The sequence below is a fragment of the Oncorhynchus kisutch genome, linkage group LG2 (assembly GCF_002021735.2).
Source record: "Oncorhynchus kisutch isolate 150728-3 linkage group LG2, Okis_V2, whole genome shotgun sequence".
Classification (NCBI taxonomy): Eukaryota; Metazoa; Chordata; class Actinopteri; order Salmoniformes; family Salmonidae; genus Oncorhynchus; species Oncorhynchus kisutch.
In genome coordinates, this window is record NC_034175.2 from 5,504,078 (window position 1) to 5,531,774 (window position 27,697).

At 48.4% G+C, this 27,697-nt stretch overlaps 1 protein-coding gene and 1 pseudogene across 1 annotated transcript in view; one reads left to right on the forward strand and one right to left on the reverse strand.

Annotated features, from left to right (window-relative positions):
* Positions 1 to 226, forward strand: part of LOC109880149 (recoverin-like) — a 9,850-nt gene extending 9,624 nt beyond the window's left edge. The window contains exon 3 of the mRNA XM_031785701.1: positions 1 to 226. This exon is cut by the window's left edge and continues 626 nt beyond it. The gene's annotated coding sequence lies outside the window, so the exon portion shown is untranslated.
* Positions 227 to 2,631: 2,405 nt separating this feature from the next.
* The window catches only part of LOC116353051 (germ cell-specific gene 1-like protein), a 34,364-nt pseudogene continuing 9,298 nt past the window's right edge, over positions 2,632 to 27,697 (reverse strand).

A 27,697-nucleotide genomic window follows, 5' to 3' on the forward strand; every position in this document is an offset into this window, starting at 1 on the left:
AGATGGAAAACTTGAAATGTACAAATGTGATAAATGGTAACAGTTTGGACACAGGTATTTGGGAAAAGAAATTGAAAATCTGTAGAATAAAAAACCTTTTCTCCATTAGGAATTTGCATGGTTGTGATGGTGGCTTTTAGATTTTTATCCTACAATTGTCTTTTTGTTTTTAATCAAAGAGTTATATGCTGCATATGGTGGATTAAAGCTTTTCTCATAAATTCTGTGTATTGCAAATCATTTTGTATGTGTGTGCATGTGTGTGTGCGTGTCCGTGATGTCCCACGAATTAGTCTGTGACCTAAAAAAGGTCTGTTTTCAGTAAGAATAGTAGGGTTTCTATACGGTTCCTATTGTCCAAACAGTGACTTCATGTATTCAAATATGTGATTCACAAAGGACAAGGGTCTTATGTTTTTGATCATATTTACACATGGTCAAATAATCCCGGATTTTCTGACACCATGAAAATACGTGCTGTGTTGTGTATTATAATGTGTTATGCGTGCCTGTGCGTGCACAGTTGTGTCCATGTTCCTATGTTTATTTCCAAGGCCGTTTCTTGTCCCCCACATCCTCCTCCCTCCTTACTCCTCCCTTCCCTCCTCAGTCGTTCCCTTCTTCTCTCTGTCCAACTCGGGATTACTGTCATAATCTGCTGTCCAACATCAGAAAGCAGACAGAAGAAAAATCTCTGTAATCTTTGCATCCCTATCTCTCGTTCCATCTCTCTCTTATTTGTCTCTGTCTGGCTGCAGGGGAATTATCTGCCTTGTGTCCTCTTATGCTTGTGTATTGATGAACTAATAGCTCATTTACAGTGTTTTACACACATAGTGGTGGTCAGCCCCTAATATTGAGTTGACAAGGTTTCGAAAGTGCTCCACATTGATGCTGGCTCATGTTGACTCGAATGCCTCCCACAGTTGTGTCAAGTTGGCTGGACGTCCTTTGGGTGGTGGACCAAACCCAGCAACTCTTGACACAAACCGGTGCATCTGGCACCTACTACCAACCCCCGTTCAAAGGCACTTAAATATTTTGTCTTGCCCATTCACGCTCTGAATGGCACACTTAACCAATCCATGTCTCAAGGCTTAAAAATGATTATTTAACTTGTCTCTGCCCCTTCATCTACACTGATAGAGAAATACAGCGAGATCTGCAGTAGAGCTACAACAGAGAGATAGATAAATACAGAGATATCTACAGTAGAGCTACCACAGAGAGATAGAGAAATACAGAGATGTCTACAGTAGAGCTACCACAGAGAGATAGAGAAATACAGAGATGTCTACAGTAGAGCCAGCACAGAGAGATAGAGAAATACAGAGATATCTACAGTAGAGCTACCACAGAGAGATAGAGAAATACAGAGATGTCTACAGTAGAGCTACCACAGAGAGATAGAGAAATACAGAGATATCTACAGTAGAGCTACCACAGAGAGATAGAGAAATACAGAGATATCTACAGTAGAGCTACCACAGAGAGATAGAGAAATACAGAGATGTCTACAGTAGAGCTACAACAGAGAGATAGAGAAATAGAGAGATTTACAGTAGATACCACAGAGAAATAGAGAGATTTACAGTAGAGATACCACAGAGAGATAGAGAGATATACAGTAGAGCTACCACAGAGAGATAGAGAAAGAGAGATTTACAGCAGAGATACCACAGAGAGATAGATAGATCTACAGTAGAGCTACCACAGACAGATAGATAGATATACAGTAGAGCTACCACAGACAGATAGATAGATCTACAGTAGAGCTACCACAGACAGATAGAGAAATGCAGATATGGTCGATGTCTCCTATAGAAGAGGAGGGGGAGCAGGACTGAGACTGCATGAATAACATCAGTTCCACTTCAGATAGACACAGAGATGATTGTTTATTTTACTGCTTCAGAATGTGACACATTCAGATGAAGTGAAAGCATGATTTACAAAGGTCAGAAAGTATTGGATAGTTATGGTAAAACTATTTCTAACATGGATACATTTACGTACACTACTCTTCAAAAGTTTGGGGTCACTGAGAAATGCCCTTGTTTTTGAAAGAAAAGCTCATTTTGTTGTCCATTAAAATAACATAAAATTTATCAGAAATGCAGTGTAGACATTGTTAATGTTGTAAATTACTATTATAGCTGGAACCTTCATTAAATAGTACCTGCAAAACACCAGTCTCAATGTCAACAGTGAAGAGGCGACTCCGGGATGCTGGCCTTCTTGGCAGAGTTCCTCTGTCCAGTGTCTGTGTTCTTTTGCCCATCTTAATATTTTATTTTTATTGGCCAGTCTGAGATATGGCTTTTTCTTTGCAACTCTGCCTAGAAGGTCAGCATCCCGGAGTAGCCTCTTCACTGTTGATGTTGAGACTGGTGTTTTGCGGGTACTATTTAATGAAGCTGCCAGTTGAGGACTTGTGAGGTGTCTGTTTCTCAAACTAGACACTCTAATGTACTTGTCCTCCTGCTCAGTTGTGCTCGGGGCCTCCCACTCCTCTTTCTATTCTGGTTAGAGACAGTTTACACTGTTCTGTGAAGGGAGTAGTACACAGCGTTGTACGAGATCTTCAGTTTCTTGGTAATTTTTTCACATGGAATAGCCTTCATTTCTCAGAACAACTAAATTGCTTTACTTTCAAAAACAAAGACATTTCTAAGTGACCCCAAACTTTAGAACGGTAGTGTACATGTATACTGTATAACAATCCCTTACCATTAGGCACTATTGTATTAATGAATGACAATGTGAGGAGCGTTCGCCTGAACCATGTATGTCAAGGTGATCTCTGTTCAATGTCAAAGAGGGGATACTGTAGCTCTTACAGCCAACACAGTTCCTGTGTCCCATGTCCATCAAGTTCTGCTTCTGCCCCACAAGCAGTGCAAGAGAAGTATATCAGCATTCCTGATCTCTCATATTTTATGTCAGAACTATTCCCCTCCCACTTTCTCAGTCTCACTATTTTTCGGTCTTACTCTTTCCATCTTGAGAACTCAAGGTGCATATACAGTACCTGTAAAGTGACTACATTACCCATAGACCTCCTCTGTTCTCTTTAGCCCCACCCATCACTTATTAACAAGGCGAATCAGCTCTTTCCCTCTCCATGGCCTCCTCCATCTCATCCATCTCTCTCTCACAGTCCTCACAGCCCTCTGGCCCACACCCTCCTACCAACACCAGAGTTGGTACATCCCCGTTCCCCACCCCCATCACGGTCCCGTCAGGCGCCCACGCCACGTCAATCATCCCGTCTGGGCACTGCAATAGGCCGCTGACAGAGTAGAGCCCGCTCCCGGGGACCACCTCATTGTAGGGAGGGGGCGTGGGTGGCGGCGCGGGCCTCCTCCAATCGGAGCCTCTGTTTGTGGCGCAGCTCGATGATGGTCTTGGTGTAAGAGTTGAGGGTGAAGACTGCAGCTCCCATACAACAGCTGAAGGAGATCCACGCCAGGCTGAGGAGAGACCACAGAGAGAGGGGGAGGAGTCATTAGAGAGAGAGAGGGCTATGAAAGAAGTGTCCCTACTATTCACTACTAAGAGTGTGAATGAATACCCACGCGAATGACCAGCCGTAGTCCCAGGTCTGAGGCCTCCAGTCTTTAGGGCCAACGATGACAGTCATCTGGAACACTGTGGTGTACATCATGTGGGCCACCATCCCCATCAGACCTGGAAGGGGAGAGAGAAAAGCATTGATTTACTGTTTCATTGATTCTTTAACTGAACATCTTGGCTAGAGGATGGGAGGCAGACCGAGATAAAGAGGTGAAGTCTGGAGATGGAAGGATATGAACAAGAGAAGTGCTTCATACAGTAAAGACAGGGGAGGGAGGGAGGTGAGGGAGGGAGGTGAGGGAGGGAGGGAGGGAGGGAGGGAGGGAAGGGGATGGGATGGGAGGGGAGGGAGGGAGGGAGGGAGGGAGGGAGGGAGGGAGGGAGGGAGGGAGGGAGGGAGGGAGGGAGGGAGGGAGGGAGGGAGGGAGGGAGGGAGGGAGGGAGGGAGGGAGGGAGGGAGGGAGGGAGGGAGGGAGGGAGGGAGGGAGGGAGGGAGGGAGGGAGGGAGAAAGTGAAGGAGTAGAGGCATTACCTGACAGTACGGTGCAAATGGCAGCATAGGCATTGATTTTGAGAGCGTGTATCTCCTTATGGGAACACAACAACTCCAACCACATCAACAGAAAGCCCATTCCCAATAGACCGATGTAAGTGAACTCAGATATCACCGATAGCCATAACACACCTGGAGACACACACACACAGACACGTTTGTTTTCCTATCCGTGTGCGGACCAAACAATTGATTCCCATTCAAAATCATATTTTCCCTAAGCCATAACCCTAAGCCTTAACCTCAACCCACTAACCCTAATTGTAACCCTAAACCTAAACCCTGAGCCTAAAATAGCCTTTTTCCTTGTCCCCACATGTCCAAACTTCCCCATATCTGGTCCCCACAAGGATAATAAAACCAAACACACACACACTGTATCAATGGGAGGCCCATCCTCAAAATAACATAATGCAAAACTAAACACCACAGGCAAAGAGGAAGCGAGAGAGTGAGAGAGAGAGAGAGTGAGAGAGAGTGGGAGAGTGTGAGAGAGAGAGAGAGAGAGAGAGAGAGAGAGTGAGAGAGAGAGAGAGCGCACCTTGTGTTTCACCAGGAGTCAGCTCAATAAAGCTGCGACACTTCTCACCTGGAGGAAAGATTTAGAACAATATTAGCAGTTTTACAACTTTTGTGAGAGAGAAAAGTAAAGTGTGCTTGTAGCCTTTCTCACCATCAACGTGTTTCTCACAGCTCTCCCAGAAGCCCGTGTGGAAGTATCTGAAGGTGTACTTGTCCTCTCCTGTCTCCCAGATGTAGTGGACAGCCATTGTCCAACTGTCTCTGGCGGATTTTAGCCAGTTCATCTCTACTCTGGGGGGGCAGGGTTCTGTTGTATGGGTTCTGAGTTGGGCTCTCTGGGGACAGTAGAATATTATATTTCCTCTGGGGGGGACAGAGTTCTGTTGTATGGGTTCTGAGTTGGGCTCTCTGGGGAGAGTAGAATATTATACTTCCTCTGGGGGGACAGAGTTCTGTTGTATGGGTTCTGAGTTGGGCTCTCTGGGGACAGTAGAATATTATATTTCCTCTGGGGGGACAGAGTTCTGTTGTATGGGTTCTGAGTTGGGCTCTCTGGGGGACAGTAGAATATTATATTTCCTCTGGGGGGATAGAGTTCTGTTGTATGGGTTCTGAGTTGGGCTCTCTGGGGAGAGTAGAATATTATATTTCCTCTTGGGGGACAGAGTTCTGTTGTATGGGTTCTGAGTTGGGCTCTCTGGGGGACAGTAGAATATTATATTTCCTCTGGGGGGACAGGGTTCTGTTGTATGGTTTCTGAGTTGGGCTCTCTGGGGACAGTAGAATATTATATTTCCTCTGGGGGGGGACAGGGTTCTGAGTTGGGCTCTCTGGGGGACAGTAGAATATTATATTTCCTCTGGGGGGACAGGGTTCTGTTGTATGGGTTCTGAGTTGGGCTCTCTGGGGAGAGTAGAATATTATATTTCCTCTGGGGGGACAGGGTTCTGTTGTATGGGTTCTGAGTTGGGCTCTCTGTGGAGAGTAGAATATTATATTTCCTCTGGGGGGACAGGGTTCTGTTGTATGGGTTCTGAGTTGGGCTCTCTGGGGGACAGTAGAATATTATATTTCCTCTGGGGGGACAGGGTTCTGTTGTATGGGTTCTGAGTTGGGCTCTCTGGGGACAGTAGAATATTATATTTCCTCTGGGGGGGGGCAGGGTTCTGTTGTATGGGTTCTGAGTTGGGCTCTCTGGGGGACAGTAGAATATTATATTTCCTCTGGGGGGACAGGGTTCTGTTGTATGGGTTCTGAGTTGGGCTCTCTGGGGGACAGTAGAATATTATATTTCCTCTGGGGGGACAGGGTTCTGTTGTATGGGTTCTGAGTTGGGCTCTCTGGGGACAGTAGAATATTATATTTCTCTGGGGGGACAGGGTTCTGTTGTATGGGTTCTGAGTTGGGCTCTCTGTGGAGCGTAGAATATAATATTTCCTCTGGGGGGACAGGGTTCTGTTGTATGGGTTCTGAGTTGGGCTCTCTGGGGACAGTAGAATATTATATTTCCTCTGGGGGGGACAGGGTTCTGTTGTATGGGTTCTGAGTTGGGCCTCTCTGGGGGACAGTAGAATATTATATTTCCTCTGGGGGGGACAGGGTTCTGTTGTATGGTTTCTGAGTTGGGCTCTCTGGGGACAGTAGAAATATATTCCTCTGGGGGGGGAACAAGGGTTCTGAGTTGGGCTCTCTGGGGGACAGTAGAATATTATATTTCCTCTGGGGGGGACAGGGTTCTTGTATGGGTTCTGAGTTGGGCTCTCTGGGGGACAGTAGAATATTATATTTCCTCTGGGGGGGCAGGGTTCTGTTGTATGGGTTCTGAGTTGGGCTCTCTGGGGACAGTAGAATATTATATTTCCTCTGGGGGGCAGGGTTCTGTTGTATGGGTTCTGAGTTGGGCTCTCTGGGGACAGTAGAATATATATTTCCTCTGGGGGGCAGGGTTCTGTTGTATGGGTTCTGAGTTGGGCTCTCTGGGGACAGTAGAATATTATATTTCCTCTGGGGGGGCAGGGTTCTGTTGTATGGGTTCTGAGTTGGGCTCTCTGGGGACAGTAGAATATTATATTTCCTCTGGGGGGGCAGGGTTCTGTTGTATGGGTTCTGAGTTGGGCTCTCTGGGGACAGTAGAATATTATATTTCCTCTGGGGGGACAGGGTTCTGTTGTATGGGTTCTGAGTTGGGCTCTCTGGGGACAGTAGAATATTATATTTCCTCTGGGGGGGCAGGGTTCTGTTGTATGGGTTCTGAGTTGGGCTCTCTGGGGACAGTAGAATATTATATTTCCTCTGGGGGGACAGGGTTCTGTTGTATGGGTTCTGAGTTGGGCTCTCTGGGGACAGTAGAATATTATATTTCCTCTGGGGGGACAGGGTTCTGTTGTATGGGTTCTGAGTTGGGCTCTCTGGGGACAGTAGAATATTATATTTCCTCTGGGGGGGACAGGGTTCTGTTGTATGGGTTCTGAGTTGGGCTCTCTGGGGGACAGTAGAATATTATATTTCCTCTGGGGGGACAGGGTTCTGTTGTATGGGTTCTGAGTTGGGCTCTCTGGGGACAGTAGAATATTATATTTCCTCTGGGGGGACAGGGTTCTGTTGTATGGGTTCTGAGTTGGGCTCTCTGGGGGACAGTAGAATATTATATTTCCTCTGGGGGGACAGGGTTCTGTTGTATGGGTTCTGAGTTGGGCTCTCTGGGGACAGTAGAATATTATATTTCCTCTGGGGGGACAGGGTTCTGTTGTATGGGTTCTGAGTTGGGCTCTCTGGGGACAGTAGAATATTATATTTCCTCTGGGGGGACAGGGTTCTGTTGTATGGGTTCTGAGTTGGGCTCTCTGGGGGACAGTAGAATATTATATTTCCTCTGGGGGGACAGGGTTCTGTTGTATGGGTTCTGAGTTGGGCTCTCTGGGGGACAGTAGAATATTATATTTCCTCTGGGGGGACAGGGTTCTGTTGTATGGGTTCTGAGTTGGGCTCTCTGGGGACAGTAGAATATTATATTTCCTCTGGGGGGACAGGGTTCTGTTGTATGGGTTCTGAGTTGGGCTCTCTGGGGACAGTAGAATATTATATTTCCTCTGGGGGGACAGGGTTCTGTTGTATGGGTTCTGAGTTGGGCTCTCTGGGGACAGTAGAATATTATATTTCCTCTGGGGGGACAGGGTTCTGTTGTATGGGTTCTGAGTTGGGCTCTCTGGGGACAGTAGAATATTATATTTCCTCTGGGGGGACAGGGTTCTGTTGTATGGGTTCTGAGTTGGGCTCTCTGGGGACAGTAGAATATTATATTTCCTCTGGGGGACAGGGTTCTGTTGTATGGGTTCTGAGTTGGGCTCTCTGGGGACAGTAGAATATTATATTTCCTCTGGGGGGACAGAGTTCTGTTGTATGGGTTCTGAGTTGGGCTCTCTGGGGGACAGTAGAATATTATATTTCCTCTGGGGGGACAGAGTTCTGTTGTATGGGTTCTGAGTTGGCTCTCTGGGGACAGTAGAATATTATATTTTCCTCTGGGGGGACAGGGTTCTGTTGTATGGGTTCTGAGTTGGGCTCTCTGGGGGACAGTAGAATATTATATTTCCTCTGGGGGGACAGGGTTCTGTTGTATGGGTTCTGAGTTGGGCTCTCTGGGGACAGTAGAATATTATATTTCCTCTGGGGGGACAGGGTTCTGTTGTATGGGTTCTGAGTTGGGCTCTCTGGGGACAGTAGAATATTATATTTCCTCTGGGGGGACAGGGTTCTGTTGTATGGGTTCTGAGTTGGGCTCTCTGGGGGACAGTAGAATATTATATTTCCTCTGGGGGGACAGGGTTCTGTTGTATGGGTTCTGAGTTGGGCTCTCTGGGGACAGTAGAATATTATATTTCCTCTGGGGGGGCAGGGTTCTGTTGTATGGGTTCTGAGTTGGGCTCTCTGGGGACAGTAGAATATTATATTTCCTCTGGGGGGACAGGGTTCTGTTGTATGGGTTCTGAGTTGGGCTCTCTGGGGGACAGTAGAATATTATATTTCCTCTGGGGGGACAGGGTTCTGTTGTATGGGTTCTGAGTTGGGCTCTCTGGGGGACAGTAGAATATTATATTTCCTCTGGGGGGACAGGGTTCTGTTGTATGGGTTCTGAGTTGGGCTCTCTGGGGACAGTAGAATATTATATTTCCTCTGGGGGGACAGGGTTCTGTTGTATGGGTTCTGAGTTGGGCTCTCTGGGGACAGTAGAATATTATATTTCCTCTGGGGGGACAGGGTTCTGTTGTATGGGTTCTGAGTTGGGCTCTCTGGGGGACAGTAGAATATTATATTTCCTCTGGGGGGACAGAGTTCTGTTGTATGGGTTCTGAGTTGGGCTCTCTGGGGGACAGTAGAATATTATATTTCCTCTGGGGGGACAGGGTTCTGTTGTATGGGTTTCTGAGTTGGGCTCTCTGGGGACAGTAGAATATTATATTTCCTCTGGGGGGGACAGGGTTCTGTTGTATGGGTTCTGAGTTGGGCTCTCTGGGACAGTAGAATATTATATTTCCTCTGGGGGGACAGGGTTCTGTTGTATGGGTTCTGAGTTGGGCTCTCTGGGGGACAGTAGAATATTATATTTCCTCTGGGGGGACAGGGTTCTGTTGTATGGGTTCTGAGTTGGGCTCTCTGGGGACAGTAGAATATTATATTTCCTCTGGGGGGGACAGGGTTCTGTTGTATGGGTTCTGAGTTGGGCTCTCTGGGGACAGTAGAATATTATATTTCCTCTGGGGGGACAGGGTTCTGTTGTATGGGTTCTGAGTTGGGCTCTCTGGGGACAGTAGAATATTATATTTCCTCTGGGGGGACAGGGTTCTGTTGTATGGGTTCTGAGTTGGGCTCTCTGGGGACAGTAGAATATTATATTTCCTCTGGGGGGACAGGGTTCTGTTGTATGGGTTCTGAGTTGGGCTCTCTGGGGACAGTAGAATATTATATTTCCTCTGGGGGGACAGGGTTCTGTTGTATGGGTTCTGAGTTGGGCTCTCTGGGGGACAGTAGAATATTATATTTCCTCTGGGGGGACAGGGTTCTGTTGTATGGGTTCTGAGTTGGGCTCTCTGGGGACAGTAGAATATTATATTTCCTCTGGGGGGACAGGGTTCTGTTGTATGGGTTCTGAGTTGGGCTCTCTGGGGACAGTAGAATATTATATTTCCTCTGGGGGGGACAGGGTTCTGTTGTATGGGTTCTGAGTTGGGCTCTCTGGGGACAGTAGAATATTATATTTCCTCTGGGGGGACAGGGTTCTGTTGTATGGGTTCTGAGTTGGGCTCTCTGGGGACAGTAGAATATTATATTTCCTCTGGGGGGACAGGGTTCTGTTGTATGGGTTCTGAGTTGGGCTCTCTGGGGGACAGTAGAATATTATATTTCCTCTGGGGGGGACAGGGTTCTGTTGTATGGGTTCTGAGTTGGGCTCTCTGGGGACAGTAGAATATTATATTTCCTCTGGGGGGACAGGGTTCTGTTGTATGGGTTCTGAGTTGGGCTCTCTGGGGGACAGTAGAATATTATATTTCCTCTGGGGGGACAGGGTTCTGTTGTATGGGTTCTGAGTTGGGCTCTCTGGGGACAGTAGAATATTATATTTCCTCTGGGGGGACAGGGTTCTGTTGTATGGGTTCTGAGTTGGGCTCTCTGGGGACAGTAGAATATTATATTTCCTCTGGGGGGACAGGGTTCTGTTGTATGGGTTCTGAGTTGGGCTCTCTGGGGGACAGTAGAATATTATATTTCCTCTGGGGGGACAGGGTTCTGTTGTATGGGTTCTGAGTTGGGCTCTCTGGGGACAGTAGAATATTATATTTCCTCTGGGGGGACAGGGTTCTGTTGTATGGGTTCTGAGTTGGGCTCTCTGGGGGACAGTAGAATATTATATTTCCTCTGGGGGGACAGGGTTCTGTTGTATGGGTTCTGAGTTGGGCTCTCTGGGGGACAGTAGAATATTATATTTCCTCTGGGGGGACAGGGTTCTGTTGTATGGGTTCTGAGTTGGGCTCTCTGGGGGACAGTAGAATATTATATTCCTCTGGGGGGACAGGGTTCTGTTGTATGGGTTCTGAGTTGGGCTCTCTGGGGGACAGTAGAATATTATATTTCCTCTGGGGGGACAGGGTTCTGTTGTATGGGTTCTGAGTTGGGCTCTCTGGGGGACAGTAGAATATTATATTTCCTCTGGGGGGACAGGGTTCTGTTGTATGGGTCTGAGTTGGGCTCTCTGGGGACAGTAGAATATTATATTTCCTCTGGGGGGACAGGGTTCTGTTGTATGGGTTCTGAGTTGGGCTCTCTGGGGGACAGTAGAATATTATATTTCCTCTGGGGGGACAGGGTTCTGTTGTATGGGTTCTGAGTTGGGCTCTCTGGGGACAGTAGAATATTATATTTCCTCTGGGGGGACAGGGTTCTGTTGTATGGGTTCTGAGTTGGGCTCTCTGGGGACAGTAGAATATTATATTTCCTCTGGGGGGCAGGGTTCTGTTGTATGGGTTCTGAGTTGGGCTCTCTGGGGGACAGTAGAATATTATATTTCCTCTGGGGGGGACAGGGTTCTGTTGTATGGGTTCTGAGTTGGGCTCTCTGGGGGACAGTAGAATATTATATTTCCTCTGGGGGGACAGGGTTCTGTTGTATGGGTTCTGAGTTGGGCTCTCTGGGGGACAGTAGAAATATATATTTCCTCTGGGGGGACAGGGTTCTGTTGTATGGGTTCTGAGTTGGGCTCTCTGGGGACAGTAGAATATTATATTTCCTCTGGGGGGACAGGGTTCTGTTGTATGGGTTCTGAGTTGGGCTCTCTGGGGACAGTAGAATATTATATTTCCTCTGGGGGGACAGGGTTCTGTTGTATGGGTTCTGAGTTGGGCTCTCTGGGGACAGTAGAATATTATATTTCCTCTGGGGGGACAGGGTTCTGTTGTATGGGTTCTGAGTTGGGCTCTCTGGGGACAGTAGAATATTATATTTCCTCTGGGGGGACAGGGTTCTGTTGTATGGGTTCTGAGTTGGGCTCTCTGGGGGACAGTAGAATATTATATTTCCTCTGGGGGGACAGGGTTCTGTTGTATGGGTTCTGAGTTGGGCTCTCTGGGGACAGTAGAATATTATATTTCCTCTGGGGGGACAGGGTTCTGTTGTATGGGTTCTGAGTTGGGCTCTCTGGGGACAGTAGAATATTATATTTCCTCTGGGGGGACAGGGTTCTGTTGTATGGGTTCTGAGTTGGGCTCTCTGGGGGACAGTAGAATATTATATTTCCTCTGGGGGGACAGGGTTCTGTTGTATGGGTTCTGAGTTGGGCTCTCTGGGGACAGTAGAATATTATATTTCCTCTGGGGGGACAGGGTTCTGTTGTATGGGTTTCTGAGTTGGGCTCTCTGGGGGACAGTAGAATATTATATTTCCTCTGGGGGGACAGGGTTCTGTTGTATGGGTTCTGAGTTGGGCTCTCTGGGGACAGTAGAATATTATATTCCTCTGGGGGGACAGGGTTCTGTTGTATGGGTTCTGAGTTGGGCTCCTCTGGGGGACAGTAGAATATTATATTTCCTCTGGGGGGACAGGGTTCTGTTGTATGGGTTCTGAGTTGGGCTCTCTGGGGGGACAGTAGAATATTATATTTCCTCTGGGGGGACAGGGTTCTGTTGTATGGGTCTGAGTTGGGCTCTCTGGGGACAGTAAGAATATTATTTTCCTCTGGGGGGGACAGGGTTCTGTTGTATGGGTTCTGAGTTGGGCTCTCTGGGGGACAGTAGAATATTATATTTCCTCTGGGGGGACAGGGTCTGTTGTATGGGTTCTGAGTTGGGCTCTCTGGGGGACAGTAGATATTATATTTCCTCTGGGGGGACAGGGTTCTGTTGTATGGGTTCTGAGTTGGGCTCTCTGGGGGACAGTAGAATATTATATTCCTCTGGGGGGACAGGGTTCTGTTGTATGGGTTCTGAGTTGGGCTCTCTGGGGGACAGTAGAATATTATATTTCCTCTGGGGGGACAGGGTTCTGTGTATGGGTTCTGAGTTGGGCTCTCTGGGGGACAGTAGAATATTATATTTCCTCTGGGGGGGACAGGGTTTCTGTTGTATGGGTTCTGAGTTGGGCTCTCTGGGGACAGTAGAATATTATATTTCCTCTGGGGGGACAGGGTTCTGTTGTATGGGTCTGAGTTGGGGCTCTCTGGGGGACAGTAGAATATTATATTTCCTCTGGGGGGACAGGGTTCTGTTGTATGGGTTCTGAGTTGGGGCTCTCTGGGGACAGTAGAAATATTATATTTCCTCTGGGGGGACAGGGTTCTGTTGTATGGGTTCTGAGTTGGGCTCTCTGGGACAGTAGAATATTATATTTCCTCTGGGGGGACAGGGTTCTGTTGTATGGGTTCTGAGTTGGGCTCTCTGGGGACAGTAGAATATTATATTTCCTCTGGGGGGACAGGGTTCTGTTGTATGGGTTCTGAGTTGGGCTCTCTGGGGACAGTAGAATATTATATTTCCTCTGGGGGGACAGGGTTCTGTTGTATGGGTTCTGAGTTGGGCTCTCTGGGGACAGTAGAATATTATATTTCCTCTGGGGGGACAGGGTTCTGTTGTATGGGTTCTGAGTTGGGCTCTCTGGGGGACAGTAGAATATTATATTTCCTCTGGGGGGACAGGGTTCTGTTGTATGGGTTCTGAGTTGGGCTCTCTGGGGACAGTAGAATATTATATTTCCTCTGGGGGGGACAGGGTTCTGTTGTATGGGTTCTGAGTTGGGCTCTCTGGGGACAGTAGAATATTATATTTCCTCTGGGGGGACAGGGTTCTGTTGTATGGGTTCTGAGTTGGGCTCTCTGGGGGACAGTAGAATATTATATTTCCTCTGGGGGGACAGGGTTCTGTTGTATGGGTTCTGAGTTGGGCTCTCTGGGGACAGTAGAATATTATATTTCCTCTGGGGGGACAGGGTTCTGTTGTATGGGTTCTGAGTTGGGCTCTCTGGGGACAGTAGAATATTATATTTCCTCTGGGGGGACAGGGTTCTGTTGTATGGGTTCTGAGTTGGGCTCTCTGGGGACAGTAGAATATTATATTTCCTCTGGGGGGACAGGGTTCTGTTGTATGGGTTCTGAGTTGGGCTCTCTGGGGGACAGTAGAATATTATATTTCCTCTGGGGGGACAGGGTTCTGTTGTATGGGTTCTGAGTTGGGCTCTCTGGGGACAGTAGAATATTATATTTCCTCTGGGGGGACAGGGTTCTGTTGTATGGGTTCTGAGTTGGGCTCTCTGGGGGACAGTAGAATATTATATTTCCTCTGGGGGGACAGGGTTCTGTTGTATGGGGTTCTGAGTTGGGCTCTCTGGGGACAGTAGAATATTATATTTCCTCTGGGGGACAGGGTTCTGTTGTATGGGTTCTGAGTTGGGCTCTCTGGGGGACAGTAGAATATTATATTTCCTCTGGGGGGACAGGGTTCTGTTGTATGGGTTCTGAGTTGGGCTCTCTGGGGACAGTAGAATATTATATTTCCTCTGGGGGGACAGGGTTCTGTTGTATGGGTTCTGAGTTGGGCTCTCTGGGGGACAGTAGAATATTATATTTCCTCTGGGGGGACAGGGTTCTGTTGTATGGGTTCTGAGTTGGGCTCTCTGGGGGACAGTAGAATATTATATTTCCTCTGGGGGGACAGGGTTCTGTTGTATGGGTTCTGAGTTGGGCTCTCTGGGGACAGTAGAATATTATATTTCCTCTGGGGGGGACAGGGTTCTGTTGTATGGGTTCTGAGTTGGGGCTCTCTGGGGGACAGTAGAATATTAATATTTCCTCTGGGGGGACAGGGTTCTGTTGTATGGGTTTCTGAGTTGGGCTGCTCTGGGGACAGTAGAATATTATATTTCCTCTGGGGGGGACAGGGTTCTGTTGTATGGGTTCTGAGTTGGGCTCTCTGGGGACAGTAGAATATTATATTTCCTCTGGGGGGACAGGTTTCTGTTGTATGGGGTTCTGAGTTGGCTCTCTGGGGGACAGTAGAATATATATTTCCTCTGGGGGGACAGGGTTCTGTTGTGGGTTCTGAGTTGGGCTCTCTGGGGACAGTAGAATATTATATTTCCTCTGGGGGGACAGGGGTCTGTTGTATGGGTTCTGAGTTGGGCTCTCTGGGGGACAGTAGAAATATTATATTTCCGCTGGGGGGACAGGGTTCTGTTGTATGGGTTCTGAGTTGGGCTCTCTGGGGACAGTAGAATATTATATTTCCTCTGGGGGGACAGGGTTCTGTGGTATGGGTTACTGAGTTGGGCTCTCTGGGGGAACAGTAGAATATTATATTTCCTCTGGGGGGAACAGGGTTTCTGTTGTATGGGTCTGAGTTGGGCTCTCTGGGGACAGTAGAATATTATATTTCCTCTGGGGGGACAGGGTTCTGGTGTATGGGTTCTGAGTTGGGCTCTCTGGGGACAGTAGAATATTATCTTTCCTCTGGGGGGACAGGGTTCTGTTGTATGGGTTCTGAGTGGGCTCTCTGGGGACAGTAAATATTATATTTCCTCGGGGGGGACAGGGTTCTGTGTATGGTTCTGAAGTTGGCTCTCTGGGGACAGTAGAATATTATATTTCCTCTGGGGGGACAGGGTTCTGTTGTATGGGTTCTGAGTTGGGCTCTCTGGGGGACAGTAGAATATTATATTTCCTCTGGGGGGGCAGGGTTCTGTTGTATGGGTTCTGAGTTGGGGCTCTCTGGGGGACAGTAGAATATTATATTTCCTCTGGGGGGCAGGGTTCTGTTGTATGGGTTCTGAGTTGTGGCTCTCTGGGGACAGTAGAATATTATATTCCTCTGGGGGGGACAGGGTTCTGTTGTATGGGGTTCTGAGTTGGGCTCTCTGGGGGACAGTAGAATATTATATTTCCTCTGGGGGGCAGGGTTCTGTTGTATGGGTTCTGAGTTGGGCTCCTCTGGGGACAGTTAGAATATTATATTTCCTCTGGGGGGACAGGGTTCTGTTGTATGGGTTCTGAGTTGGGCTCTCTGGGGAACGTAGAATATTATATTTCCTCTGGGGGGACAGGGTTCTGTTGTATGGGTTCTGAGTTGGGTCTCTCTGGGGACAGTAGAATATTATATTTCCTCTGGGGGGACAGGGTTCTGTTGTATGGGTTCTGAGTTGGGCTCTCTGGGGACAGTAGAATATTATATTTCCTCTGGGGGGGACAAGGGTTCTGTTGTATGGGTTCTGAGTTGGGCTCTCTGGGGACAGTAGAATATTATATTTCCTCTGGGGGGACAGGGTTCTGTTGTATGGGTTCTGAGTTGGGCTCTTGGGGACAGTAGAATAATATATTATCCTCTGGGGGGACAGGGGTTCTGTTGTATGGGGTTCTGAGTTGGGCTCTCTGGGGGACAGTAGAATATTATATTTCCTCTGGGGGGGGGCAGGGTTCTGTTGTATGGGTTCTGAGTTGGGCTCTCTGGGGACAGTAGAATATTATATTTCCTCTGGGGGGGACAGGGTTCTGTTTGTATGGGTTTCTGAGTGGGCTCTCTGGGGACAGTAGAATATATATTTCCTCTGGGGGGACAGGGTTCTGTTGTATGGGTTCTGAGTTGGGCTCTCTGGGGAAAGTAGAATATTATATTTCCTCTGGGGGGACAGGGTTCTGTTGTATGGGTTCTGAGTTGGGCTCTCTGGGGGACAGTAGAATATTGATATTTCCTCTGGGGGGACAGGGTTTCTGTTGTATGGGTTCTGAGTTGGGCTCTCTGGGGACAGTAGAATATTATATCTTCCTCTGGGGGGACAGGGTTCTGTTGTATGGGTTTGAGTTGGGCTCTCTGGGGACAGTAGAATATTATATTTCCTCTGGGGGGACAGGGTCTGTTGTATGGGTTCTGAGTTGGGCTCTCTGGGGTACAGTAGAATATTATATTTTCCTCTGGGGGGACAGGGTTCTGTTGTATGGGTTCTGAGTTGGGCATTCTCTGGGGAACAGTGGGTAGAATATTATATTTCCTCTGGGGGGGCAGGGTTCTGTTGTATGGTTTCTGAGTTGGGCTCTCTGGGGGACAGTAGAATATTATATTTCCTCTGGGGGGGCAAGGGTTCTGTTGTATGGGTTCTGAGTTGGGCTCTCTGGGGACAGTAGAATATTATATTTCCTCTGGGGGGACAGGGTTCTGTTGTATGGGTTCTGAGTTGGGCTCTCTGGGGGACAGTAGAATATTATATTTCCTCTGGGGGGGACAGGGTTCTGTTGTATGGGTTCTGAGTTGGGCTCTCTGGGGACAGTAGAATATTATATTTCCTCTGGGGGGACAGGGTTCTGTTGTATGGGTTCTGAGTTGGGCTCTCTGGGGACAGTAGAATATTATATTTCCTCTGGGGGGACAGGGTTCTGTTGTATGGGTTCTGAGTTGGGCTCTCTGGGGACAGTAGAATATTATATTTCCTCTGGGGGGGACAGGGTTCTGTTGTATGGGTTCTGAGTTGGGCTCTCTGGGGGACAGTAGAATATTATATTTCCTCTGGGGGGGCAGGGTTCTGTTGTATGGGTTCTGAGTGGGCTCTCTGGGGACAGTAGAATATTATATTTCCTCTGGGGGGGCAGGGTTCTGTTGTATGGGTTCTGAGTTGGGGCTCTCTGGGGACAGTAGAATATTATATTTCCTCTGGGGGGGACAGGGTTCTGTTGTATGGGTTCTGAGTTGGGCTCTCTGGGGGACAGTAGAATATTAATATTTCCTCTGGGGGGACAGGGTTCTGTTGTATGGGTTCTGAGTTGGGCTCCTCTGGGGGACAGTAGATATTATATTTCTCTGGGGGGACAGGGTTCTGTTGTATGGGTTCTGAGTTGGGCTCTCTGGGGACAGTAGAATATTATATTTCCTCTGGGGGGACAGGGTTCTGTTGTATGGGTTCTGAGTTGGGCTCTCTGGGGGACAGTAGAATATGTATATTTCCTCTGGGGGACAGGGTTCTGTTGTATGGGTTCTGAGTTGGGCTCTCTGGGGACAGTAGAATACTTATATTTCCTCTGGGGGGGACAGGGTTCTGTTGTATGGGTTCTGATTTGGCTCTCTGGGGGACAGTAGAATATTATATTTCCTCTGGGGGGACAGGGTTCTGTTGTATGGGTTCTGAGTTGGGCTCTCTGGGGACAGTAGAATATTAGATTTCCTCTGGGGGGACAGGGTTCTGTTGTATGGGTTCTGAGTTGGGCTCTCTGGGGGACAGTAGAATATTATATTTCCTCTGGGGGGGACAGGGTTTCTGTTGTATGGGTTCTGAGTTGGGCTCTCTGGGGACAGTAGAATATTATATTTCCTCTGGGGGACAAGGGTTCTGTTGTATGGGTTCTGAGTTGGGGCTTCTTCTGGGGGACAGTAGAATATTATATTTCCTCTGGGGTGGACAGGGTTCTGTTGTATGGGTTCTGAGTTGGGCTCTCTGGGGGACAGTAGAATATTATATTCCTCTGGGGGGACAGGGTTCTGTTGTATGGGTTCTGAGTTGGGCTCTGTGGGACAGTAGATATTATATTTCCTCTGGGGGGACAGGGTTCTGTGTAATGGGTTCTGAGTTGGGCTCTCTGGGGGACAGTAGAATATTATATTTCCTCTGGGGGGGCAGGGTTCTGTTGTATGGGTTCTGAGTTGGGCTCTCTGGGGACAGTAGAATATTATATTTCCTCTGGGGGGGCAGGGTTCTGTTGTATGGGTTCTGAGTTGGGCTCTCTGGGGACAGTAGAATATTATATTTCCTCTGGGGGGACAGGGTTCTGTTGTATGGGTTCTGAGTTGGGTCTCTCTGGGGACAGTAGAATATTAATATTCCTCTGGGGGGCAGGGTTCTGTTGTATGGGTTCTGAGTTGGGCTCTCTGGGGACAGTAGAATATTATATTTCCTCTGGGGGGGCAGGGTTCTGTTGTATGGGTTCTGAGTTGGGCTCTCTGGGACAGTAGAATATATATTTCCTCTGGGGGGACAGGGGGTGTAATGGGTTCTGAGTTGGGCTCTCTGGGGACAGTAGAATATTATTATTTCCTCTGGGGGGACAGGGTTCTGTTGTATGGGTTCTGAGTTGGGCTCTCTGGGGGACAGTAGAATATTATATTTCCTCTGGGGGGACAGGGTTCTGTTGTATGGGTTCTGAGTTGGGCTCTCCTGGGGGACAGTAGAAGAGTATATTTCCTCTGGGGGGACAGGGTCTGTTGTATGGGTTCTGAGTTGGGCTCTCTGGGGGACAGTAGAATATTATATTTCCTCTGGGGGGACAGGGTTCTGTTGTATGGGTTCTGAGTTGGGCTCTCTGGGGGACAGTAGAATATTATATTTCCTCTGGGGGGACAGGGTTCTGTTGTATGGGTTCTGAGTTGGGCTCTCTGGGGGACAGTAGAATATTATATTTCCTCTGGGGGGACAGGGTTCTGTTGTATGGGTTCTGAGTTGGGCTCTCTGGGGACAGTAGAATATTATATTTCCTCTGGGGGGACAGGTTCTGTTGTATGGGTTCTGAGTTGGGCTCTCTGGGGACAGTAGAATATTATATTTCCTCTGGGGGGACAGGGTTCTGTTGTATGGGTTCTGAGTTGGGCTCTCTGGGGACAGTAGAATATTATATTTCCTCTGGGGGGACAGGGTTCTTGTATGGGTTCTGAGTTGGGCTCTCTGGGGGACAGTAGAATATATATTTCCTCTGGGGGGACAGGGTTCTGTTGTATGGGTTCTGAGTTGGGCTCTCTGGGGACAGTAGAATATTATATTTCCTCTGGGGGGACAGGGTTCTGTTGTATGGGTTCTGAGTTGGGCTCTCTGGGGACAGTAGAATATATATTTCCTCTGGGGGGGACAGGGTTCTGTTGTATGGGTTCTGAGTTGGGCTCTCTGGGGGACAGTAGAATATTATATTTCCTCTGGGGGGACAGGGTTCTGTTGTATGGGTTCTGAGTTGGGCTCTCTGGGGGACAGTAGAATATTATATTTCCTCTGGGGGGGACAGGGTTCTGTTGTATGGGTTTCTGAGTTGGGCTCTCTGGGGACAGTAGAATATTATATTTCCTCTGGGGGGACAGGGTTCTGTTGTATGGGTTCTGGAGTTGGGCTCTCTGGGGACAGTAGAATATTATATTTCCTCTGGGGGGCCAGGGTTCTGTTGTATGGGTTCTGAAGTTGGGCTCTCTGGGGACAGTAGAATATTATATTTCCTCTGGGGGGACAGGGTTCTGTTGTATGGGTTCTGAGTTGGGCTCTCTGGGACAGTAGAATATTATATTTCCTCTGGGGGGACAGGGTTCTGTTGTATGGGTTCTGATTGGGCTCTCTGGGGACAGTAGAATATTATATTTCCTCTGGGGGGACAGGGTTCTGTTGTATGGGTTCTGAGTTGGGCTCGCTGGGGGACAGTAGAATATTATATTTCCTCTGGGGGGACAGGGTTCTGTTGTATGGGTTCTGAGTTGGGCTCTCTGGGGGACAGTAGAATATTATATTTCCTCTGGGGGGACAGGGTTCTGTTGTATGGGTTCTGAGTTGGGCTCTCTGGGGGACAGTAGAATATTATATTTCCTCTGGGGGGGACAGGGTTCTGTTGTATGGGTTCTGAGTTGGGCTCTCTGGGGGACAGTTAGAATATATATTTCCTCTGGGGGGGACAGGGTTCTGTTTGTATGGGTTCTGAGTTGGGCTCTCTGGGGGACAGTAGAATATTATATTTCCTCTGGGGGGGACAGGGTTCTGTTGTATGGGTTCTGAGTTGGGCTCTCTGGGGGACAGTAGAATATTATATTTCCTCTGGGGGGGACAGGGTTCTGTTGTATGGGTTCTGAGTTTGGGCTCTCTGGGGGACAGTAGAATATTATATTTCCTCTGGGGGGACAGGGTTCTGTTGTATGGGTTCTGAGTTGGGCTCTCTGGGGGACAGTAGAATATTATATTTCCTCTGGGGGACCAGGGTTTCTGTTGTATGGGTTCTGAGTTGGCTCTCTGGGGACAGTAGAATATTATATTTCCTCTGGGGGGACAGGGTTCTGTTGTATGGGTTCTGAGTTGGGCTCTCTGGGGGACAGTAGAATATTATATTTCCTCTGGGGGGGACAGGGTTCTGTTGTATGGGTTCTGAGTTGGGCTCTCTGGGGACAGTAGAATATTATATTTCCTCTGGGGGGACAGGGTTCTGTTGTATGGGTTCTGAGTTGGGCTCTCTGGGGGACAGTAGAATATTATATTTCCTCTGGGGGGGCAGGGTTCTGTTGTATGGGTTCTGAGTTGGGCTCTCTGGGGACAGTAGAATATTATATTTCCTCTGGGGGGGACAGGGTTCTGTTGTATGGGTTCTGAGTTGGGCTCTCTGGGGGACAGTAGAATATTATATTTCCTCTGGGGGGACAGGGTTCTGTTGTATGGGTTCTGAGTTGGGCTCTCTGGGGGACAGTAGAATATTATATTTCCTCTGGGGGGACAGGGTTCTGTTGTATGGGTTCTGAGTTGGGCTCTCTGGGGACAGTAGAATATTATATTTCCTCTGGGGGGACAGGGTTCTGTTGTATGGGTTCTGAGTTGGGCTCTCTGGGGACAGTAGAATATTATATTCCTCTGGGGGGGACAGGGTCTGTTGTATGGGTTCTGAGTTGGCTCTCTGGGGACAGTAGAATATTATATTTCCTCTGGGGGGGACAGGGTTCTGTTGTATGGGTTCTGAGTTGGGCTCTCTGGGGACAGTAGAATATTATATTTCCTCTGGGGGGGACAGGGTTCTGTTGTATGGGTTCTGAGTTGGCTCTCTGGGGACAGTAGAATATTATTTCCTCTGGGGGACAGGGTTCTGTTGTATGGGTCTGAGTTGGGCTCTCTGGGGGACAGTAGAATATTATATTTCCTCTGGGGGGACAGGGTTCTGTTGTATGGGTTCTGAGTTGGGCTCTCTGGGGGACAGTAGAATATTATATTTCCTCTGGGGGGACAGGGTTCCTGTTGTATGGGTTCTGAGTTGGGCTCTCTGGGGGACAGTAAGATATTATATTTCCTCTTGGGGGGGACAGGGTTCTGTTGTATGGGTTCTGAGTGGGCTCTCTGGGGGACAGTAGATATTATATTTCCTCTGGGGGGGACAGGGTTCTGTTGTATGGGGTTCTGAGTTGGGCTCTCTGGGGGACAGTAGAAATATTATATTTCCTCTGGGGGGACAAGGGTTCTGGTTGTATGGGTTCTGAGTTGGGCTCTCTGGGGGAGCAGTAGAATATTATATTTCCTCTGGGGGGGACAGGGTGCTGTTGTATGGGTTCTGAGTTGGGCTCTCTGGGGGACAGTAGATATTATATTTCCTCTGGGGGGGCAGGGTTCTGTTGATGGGTTCTGAGTTGGGCTCTCTGGGGAGCAGTAGAATATTATATTTCCTCTGGGGGGCAGGGTTTCTGTTGTATGGGTTCTGAGTTTGGGCTCTCTGGGGACAGTAGAATATTATATTTCCTCTGGGGGACAGGGGTTCTGTTGTATGGGTTCTGAGTTGGGCTCTCTGGGGACAGTAGAATATTATATTTCCTCTGGGGGGGGCAGAGGTCTGTTGTATGGGTTCTGAGTTGGGCTCTCTGGGAACAGTAGAATATTATATTTCCTCTGGGGGGAGCAGGGTTCTGTTGTATGGTTTCTGAGTTGGGCTCTCTGGGGAGACAGTAGAATATTATATTTCCTCTGGGGGGACAGAGGTTCTGTTGTATGGGTTCTGAGATTGGCTCTCTGGGACAGTAGAATATTATATTTTCCTCTGGGGGGACAGGGTTCTGTTGTATGGGTTCGAGTTGGGCTCTCTGGGGACAGTAGAATATTATATTTCCTCTGGGGGGACAGGGAGTTCTGTTGTATGGGTTCTGAGTTGGGCTCTCTGGGGAGACAGTAGAATTTATATTTCCTCTGGGGGGACAGGGTTCTGTTGTATGGTTGAGTTGGCTCTCTGGGGGACAGTAGAATATTATATTTCCTCTGGGTGGGACAGGGTTTCTGTTGTATGGGGTTCTGAGTTGGTCTCTCTGGGGGACAGTAGAATATTATATTTCCTCTGGGGGGGACAGGGTTCTGTGTATGGGTTCTGAGTTGGGCTCTCTGGGGGACAGTAGAATATTATATTTCCTCTGGGGGGACAGGGTTCTGTTTTATGGGTTTCTGAGTTGGGCTCTCTGGGGGACAGTAGAATATTATATTTCCTCTGGGGGGACAGGGTTCTGTTGTATGGGTTCTGAGTTGGGCTCTCTGGGGGACAGTAGAATATTATATTTCCTCTGGGGGGACAGGGTTCTGTTGTATGGGTTCTGAGTTGGGCTCTCTGGGGGACAGTAAGAATATTATATTTCCTCTGGGGGGACAGGGTTCTGTTGTATGGGTTCTGAGTTGGGCTTCTCTGGGGGACAGTAGAATATTATATTTCCTCTGGGGGGGACAGGGTTCTGTTGTATGGGTTCTGAGTTGGGCTCTCTGGGGACAGTAGAATATTATATTTCCTCTGGGGGGACAGGGTTCTGTTGTATGGGTTCTGAGTTGGGCTCTCTGGGGACAGTAGAATATTATATTTCCTCTGGGGGGGACAGGGTTCTGTTGTATGGGTTCTGAGTTGGGCTCTCTGGGGACAGTAGAATATTATATTTCCTCTGGGGGGACAGGGTTCTGTTGTATGGGTTCTGAGTTGGGCTCTCTGGGGACAGTAGAATATTATATTTCCTCTGGGGGGACAGGGTTCTGTTGTATGGGTTCTGAGTTGGGCTCTCTGGGGACAGTAGAATATTATATTTCCTCTGGGGGGGACAGGGTTCTGTTGTATGGGTTCTGAGTTGGGCTCTCTGGGGGACAGTAGAATATTATATTTCCTCTGGGGGGACAGGGTTCTGTTGTATGGGTTCTGAGTTGGGCTCTCTGGGGGACAGTAGAATATTATATTTCCTCTGGGGGGACAGGGTTCTGTTGTATGGGTTCTGAGTTGGGCTCTCTGGGGACAGTAGAATATTATATTTCCTCTGGGGGGACAGGGTTCTGTTGTATGGGTTCTGAGTTGGGCTCTCTGGGGGACAGTAGAATATTATATTTCCTCTGGGGGACAGGGTTCTGTTGTATGGGTTCTGAGTTGGGCTCTCTGGGGGACAGTAGAATATTATATTTCCTCTGGGGGGACAGGGTTCTGTTGTATGGGTTCTGAGTTGGGCTCTCTGGGGGACAGTAGAATATTATATTTCCTCTGGGGGGACAGGGTTCTGTTGTATGGGTTCTGAGTTGGGCTCTCTGGGGGACAGTAGAATATTATATTTCCTCTGGGGGGACAGGGTTCTGTTGTATGGGTTCTGAGTTGGGCTCTCTGGGGACAGTAGAATATTATATTTCCTCTGGGGGGACAGGGTTCTGTTGTATGGGTTCTGAGTTGGGCTCTCTGGGGGACAGTAGAATATTATATTTCCTCTGGGGGGACAGGGTTCTGTTGTATGGGTTCTGAGTTGGGCTCTCTGGGGGACAGTAGAATATTATATTTCCTCTGGGGGGACAGGGTTCTGTGTATGGGTTCTGAGTTGGGCTCTCTGGGGACAGTAGAATATTATATTCCTCTGGGGGGGCAGGGTTCTGTTGTATGGGTTCTGAGTTGGGCTCTCTGGGGGACAGTAGAATATTATATTTCCTCTGGGGGGGACAGGGTTCTGTTGTAATGGGTTCTGAGTTGGGCTCTCTGGGGGACAGTAGAATATTATATTTCCTCTGGGGGGACAGGGTTCTGTTGTATGGGTTCTGAGTTGGGCTCTCTGGGGGACAGTAGAATATTATATTTCCTCTGGGGGGACAGGGTTCTGTTGTATGGGTTCTGAGTTGGGCTCTCTGGGGGACAGTAGAATATTATATTTCCTCTGGGGGGACAGGGTTCTGTTGTATGGGTTCTGAGTTGGGCTCTCTGGGGACAGTAGAAATATTATATTTCCTCTGGGGGGACAGGGTTCTGTTGTATGGGTTCTGAGTTGGGCTCTCTGGGGGACAGTAGAATATTATATTTCCTCTGGGGGGACAGGGTTCTGTTGTATGGGTTCTGAGTTGGGCTCTCTGGGGACAGTAGAATATTATATTTCCTCTGGGGGGGACAGGGTTCTGTTGTATGGGTTCTGAGTTGGGCTCTCTGGGGACAGTAGAATATTATATTTCCTCTGGGGGGGACAGGGTTCTGTTGTATGGGTCTGAGTTGGGCTCTCTGGGGGACAGTAGAATATTATATTTCCTCTGGGGGGACAGGGTTCTGTTGTATGGGTTCTGAGTTGGGCTCTCTGGGGACAGTAGAATATTATATTTCCTCTGGGGGGACAGGGTTCTGTTGTATGGGTTCTGAGTTGGGCTCTCTGGGGACAGTAGAATATTATATTTCCTCTGGGGGGGACAGGGTTCTGTTGTATGGGTTCTGAGTTGGGCTCTCTGGGGACAGTAGAATATTATATTTCCTCTGGGGGGACAGGGTTCTGTTGTATGGGTTCTGAGTTGGGCTCTCTGGGGACAGTAGAATATTATATTTCCTCTGGGGGGGACAGGGTTCTGTTGTATGGGTTCTGAGTTGGGCTCTCTGGGGACAGTAGAATATTATATTTCCTCTGGGGGGACAGGGTTCTGTTGTATGGGTTCTGAGTTGGGCTCTCTGGGGGACAGTAGAATATTATATTTCCTCTGGGGGGGACAGGGTTCTGTTGTATGGGTTATGAGTTGGGCTCTCTGGGGACAGTAGAATATTATATTTCCTCTGGGGGGACAGGGTCTGTTGTATGGGTTCTGAGTTGGGCTCTCTGGGGGACAGTAGAATATTATATTTCCTCTGGGGGGACAGGGTTCTGTTGTATGGGTTCTGAGTTGGGCTCTCTGGGGACAGTAGAATATTATATTTCCTCTGGGGGGACAGGGTTCTGTTGTATGGGTTCTGAGTTGGGCTCTCTGGGGACAGTAGAATATTATATTTCCTCTGGGGGGACAGGGTTCTGTTGTATGGGTTCTGAGTTGGGCTCTCTGGGGGACAGTAGAATATTATATTTCCTCTGGGGGGACAGGGTTCTGTGTATGGGTTCTGAGTTGGGCTCTCTGGGGGACAGTAGAATATTATATTTCCTCTGGGGGGACAGGGTTCTGTTGTATGGGTTCTGAGTTGGGCTCTCTGGGGGACAGTAGAATATTATATTTCCTCTGGGGGGACAGGGTTCTGTTGTATGGGTTCTGAGTTGGGCTCTCTGGGGACAGTAGAATATTATATTTCCTCTGGGGGGACAGGGTTCGTTGTATGGGTTCTGAGTTGGGCTCTCTGGGGACAGTAGAATATTATATTTCCTCTGGGGGGGACAGGGTTCTGTTGTATGGGTTCTGAGTTGGGCTCTCTGGGGGACAGTAGAATATTATATTTCCTCTGGGGGGACAGGGTTCTGTTGTATGGGTTCTGAGTTGGGCTCTCTGGGGACAGTAGAATATTATATTTCCTCTGGGGGGGACAGGGTTCTGTTGTATGGGTTTCTGAGTTGGGCTCTCTGGGGGACAGTAGAATATTATATTTCCTCTGGGGGGACAGGGTTCTGTTGTATGGGTTCTGAGTTGGGCTCTCTGGGGGACAGTAGAATATTATATTTCCTCTGGGGGGACAGGGTTCTGTTGTATGGGTTCTGAGTTGGGCTCTCTGGGGGACAGTAGAATATTATATTTCCTCTGGGGGGACAGGGTTCTGTTGTATGGGTTCTGAGTTGGGCTCTCTGGGGACAGTAGAATATTATATTTCCTCTGGGGGGACAGGGTTCTGTTGTATGGGTTCTGAGTTGGGCTCTCTGGGGACAGTAGAATATTATATTTCCTCTGGGGGGACAGGGTTCTGTTGTATGGGTTCTGAGTTGGGCTCTCTGGGGACAGTAGAATATTATATTTCCTCTGGGGGGACAGGGTTCTGTTGTATGGGTTCTGAGTTGGGCTCTCTGGGGGACAGTAGAATATTATATTTCCTCTGGGGGGACAGGGTTCTGTTGTATGGGTTCTGAGTTGGGCTCTCTGGGGGACAGTAGAATATTATATTTCCTCTGGGGGGACAGGGTTTCTGTTGTATGGGTTCTGAGTTGGGCTCTCTGGGGGACAGTAGAATATTATATTTCCTCTGGTGGGACAGGGTTCTGTTGTATGGGTTCTGAGTTGGGCTCTCTGGCGGACAGTAGAATATTATATTTCCTCTGGGGGGGACAGGGTTCTGTTGTATGGGTTCTGAGTTGGGCTCTCTGGGGACAGTAGAATATTATATTTCCTCTGGGGGGGCAGGGTTCTGTTGTATGGGTTCTGAGTTGGGCTCTCTGGGGGACAGTAGAATATTATATTTCCTCTGGGGGGGACAGGGTTCTGTTGTATGGGTTCTGAGTTGGGCTCTCTGGGGGACAGTAGAATATTATATTTCCTCTGGGGGGACAGGGTTCTGTTGTATGGGTTCTGAGTTGGGCTCTCTGGGGACAGTAGAATATTATATTTCCTGTGGGGGGACAGGGTTCTGTTGTATGGGTTCTGAGTTGGGCTCTCTGGGGACAGTAGAATATTATATTTCCTCTGGGGGGACAGGGTTCTGTTGTATGGGTTCTGAGTTGGGCTCTCTGGGGACAGTAGAATATTATATTTCCTCTGGGGGGACAGGGTTCTGAGTTGGGCTCTCTGGGGACAGTAGAATATTATATTTCCTCTGGGGTGGGCAGGGTTCTGTTGTATGGGTTCTGAGTTGGGCTCTCTGGGGGACAGTAGAATATTATATTTCCTCTGGGGGGACAGGGTTCTGTTGTATGGGTTCTGAGTTGGGCTCTCTGGGGACAGTAGAATATTATATTTCCTCTGGGGGGGCAGGGTTCTGTTGTATGGGTTCTGAGTTGGGCTCTCTGGGGGACAGTAGAATATTATATTTCCTCTGGGGGGGACAGGGTTCTGTTGTATGGGTTCTGAGTTGGGCTCTCTGGGGGACAGTAGAATATTATATTTCCTCTGGGGGGGCAGGGTTCTGTTGTATGGGTTCTGAGTTGGGCTCTCTGGGGGACAGTA